The following is a 4002-nucleotide window of genomic DNA, read 5'->3' as shown; positions in this document are numbered from 1 at the left end:
TCTAGTAAGATAATTATCTTAAATTTAACCAAATAAATACATAAACAAATGCTAACTAATTATATTTCCACACAAGTAATTAATTGATCTATAATATAAAAAATAACAAAATTTTAATCTCTCATACAAATATCGTATTACATACTTGCATTCATATATTCAGAAAATTTCGGTGTATGCATGACCTCCAAATCCAATACGCGTATAAAAGATGGCTCTTCAAACGGATGCTGGTTTGCTAATGCATTTGCCACCTCTGCGACATCTGCTTCCATAGTACCATCAGCTTGATCTTCATCTCTATTTGGATCAGCGACCTCGTAGTTGTTTTTAAACTCCTCCTCACTATCACTATTGTAATCTTCCCATTCGATATATCGGTCGGTTTCAAATTGTTCAAACTCAACATATAACTCAATGAACGACATCTGAGAGTGAGTTTCAATATACATTGAAAATATTTCTTGCATGCTCACTTCATCAGTCACATATTTGGTTTGAAATTGAACGAATCCACTAAATACTGATATAAGATACCTGTACAAAATACATGACACTCTTCTTGATATTTGAAGATCTATTTTTAAACAAATCACACATTCTAGTTCTTTAAATGAGAGTGTGAATGGAATAACAATATCTAATAAAATTTCACATACAAATTTCACTCTTTTAAATGTTTGTAACAAAATTTGACTATAATAATATACTTTTAATAAAATCCTATCATCCATTTTATTTTTTTAACTCACATTGAAAATATTCAAATTCACTATAATTGTTTTGAAACAACGAGAGGAAGAAGAAAATTCTATCAACTGGATTAAGATGGGTGTATATATAAGGCTACAAATCGGATAGTCTGATTTGTATTTAAGTATTTAAAATTTTTTTCAATTATACAAATCAGACAGTCCGATTTAGTGCGTGTCTAAATAAAAAAAAGTTTAAAATACTGAAATCGGACCTACCAATTATTGTATTTTAAAATTTTAAAATTTCTTCTCTCCAAATAGATCGGACTATTTGTTTTGTATCAATTTTTAACAATAAAAAAATTGAACGATCTAATTTTTATTCTTTAAATTTAAAAAAATAGCTATCACATCAATATATAACATAAGCCATATCCATATGATTATATTCTAACATAACACACACAATATTGATATAAAAAAAAATGAGCCGTCAAGTGTCACAACACTGAAATAAAATAAGGCTAGAATTTTTTTTCTTTTAATTAGCATGTCTATTGTGATGTCAACTTTTAGTCTTCTACTATCATTTTGAGACATTAAAATATGGAAAATGAAATTGCAGTGGAAGCAATGCAAGGATATAAGAATTGAAGTTGTCAAAAACCCCAATGAGAAATAAATAGATGCAGACAATTGCAAAGACAGAAGGCAATGGTAACAAGTGGAAAGGTCTTCCATTTGTCGGTGGGCATGCATGTGCCCCTTTCATTGTCACTGATGGATCTATTTGTTTGCTTTTTCTAACGTACTCTGTGCTGTGTTAGTGTGCTTCTTAGTTCTTAGTTCTTACTATTTCCACTATTCTCACTAACCCATTTTACCTTTTCTCTCAATTCAAGCTTCACCTGCTTCCCCCCTCTTTCTTCTCTCTTCTTCAAACTTAGGTGTGCTGTATATTTGCAATTTCATTATAAAAAAAAAGAGTAAATTTAAATGAATTAAAAATATTAGAGATAAAATTAAAAATATCTCGAGATAATTTTAAAATAAATAAAAAACGTTAAAGACAAAATTGAATAAAATTAAACATTAGAAATATTTTTAAAAAAATCACAAATATTAGAGACAAAAAATATTTTTTTTTCTTAAAAAAATTTACAATTATATTCAAACTATGATCATATACCATCATAATCAAACAAATTGATATTTATAATCAAGTAGACTTACAGTGATAAAAAAGAGTACACATTATATACATGTACAAAATACATATTATTTTTTCATATTGATGCTAATTTTTAATGTTGACGAAGCATTTTATTTTATTTACCACCAGTTCCTCCACTACCATTTTCCCTCTCATCAAGTTTAATTTCTAAATATGCGGAGACAATCGGATAAGAAATAACTTTACATCACATACATGACCTTTAATTATTTTTAATTGAAAAAAGATGGACTTTTTTCTAAAAAGATCATAATATGTATAAGAAAAAGTATTGGGTATTAAGAGTCAATTTCAACATTTGACAATTCAATTAATAATTAATAATTTTAAATTATTTTAATAAATTTAAACTTCAAAAAATGATATTAATGAAAAATTTGAATAATAAAAATTGTATTGAGTAACCGTCCACAAAGTTACTGTGATCAATGTCCGTATTCCTCCTATCATTACAGCATCTTTTTTTTTCACCAACAGCACCATTTCGCTATTGATGCAACACGCTCCTGTCATTGCTGCACAACCACCATGTCACCGGCTCCTTGGTGCGTGGCCGCTTTGCTCCAGCAGAAGCTTTTATCGTGCGGGTTGCAGTCATCTTCCTCACCAGGTGTCGATTCGCCGCCGCTGCGGTACGCTGCAGTTCCAGCCGCAATAACCGTTGTGTCGCCAGTTCATTGATGTGGGTTATGAATGTTCTTCTAATTGAGGTGTCTTTTTATGCATGTGTCTTTAGGAAGTGTTTTTTTATACATGTGTCTTCTAATAGAGGTGTCTTTTGTTGATGTGTTTTTTAAACAGAGATGTCTTTTATGTGTTTTGTACAAGAGGTGTCTTCTTATGCATGTGTCTTGTACCGGAGGTGTCTTGTACAGCAATGGCGACACTCAGATACACTTCCAAAGACTAGTGGTTGCTCGCCGATGAAAGCGCGGGCGGCAGTAACCACTGTTGACGCCGGCAATGGAAACATGTCCAAGGATGGAGGAGGGAGATCAGGAAGGGACAGCTGTCGGGATTGGTGGATGAGGCTGGACTTGAACGGTAAAATATAGGGTTAATTATATTTACTAGTGGTAATTGGAGGTGAATTAGATTTACCATGGATAATTGGACATGTATTGTTTTGCTCTGGAGTCCAACCCAATAGAAGTTGGCAAGAGTTGGCAGAACCCCTATTGGTCCTTAAACAAATTTTTTAATCGAATTCGTCCTTCAAAGATTTTAAATTAATCGCGTTAGTCCTTCTATCATTTTCTTTGTTGACGGCATCAAAATTTGTTAATGTGGCACGTTAAGTGATACTAGAACACACACATAGGAGTTTTAATTGACTATTAGCATGATAAGTTTATGAAATTAGATCAAATTAAAACCTAATTAAGGAAAGAACTTAAAGCATTGAAATTCCTCAATTTGGAGTTGATTTGATCTAATTTCACAAATTTATCATGTTAACGGCCAATTAGGACTACTAAGTGTGTGTTATGGTGTCACTTAATGTGTCAAATCAACAAATTTTAACGTCGTTAATAATAAAAGTGACAGAAAGACTAAAATGATTAATTTAAAATATTTAAAAGACGAATTTAATTAAAAAAAACTTTTAAAAACTAATTTAAATAATAAGTAATCTTTTGAGAACTAATTTGACTATTTATCCACACATTACTAGTAGAAGTTGTTATGGATTTGGCAATGCAACGAACAAGTCCAAGCAAATCATACGGTGCTTTAGTATTCAACTTCATCTACTCCAAAAATTAGTTACATCCTATTAAGCACAGACACTTTGTTGATTTGTTGTATTTGCGTATCAAACATATTTTAGACACGATACTCATTGACACTCATCCAATACGCGTGTTTGCTGTGTTCAACTGTGTCTTAATAAAAAATAAAAAATTCTTCTCCAGACATACTTGGACATACCTAAATACCATCACGTGTTAGCGTCTCTAGTCTTATTCTTAACATGTATTCTTAAAATGAGTTTAAAAATAATATATATTATTATTTATTAAAATAAAAAAATATTTTAAATACTTTTATATTGTTAAAAAGAGGACATTA

The sequence above is a fragment of the Arachis ipaensis genome, chromosome B02 (genome assembly GCF_000816755.2).
Source record: "Arachis ipaensis cultivar K30076 chromosome B02, Araip1.1, whole genome shotgun sequence".
Taxonomy (NCBI): Eukaryota; Viridiplantae; Streptophyta; class Magnoliopsida; order Fabales; family Fabaceae; genus Arachis; species Arachis ipaensis.
The sequence above is the reverse complement of the archived record's forward strand: the minus strand, read 5'-3'. Positions refer to the sequence as shown.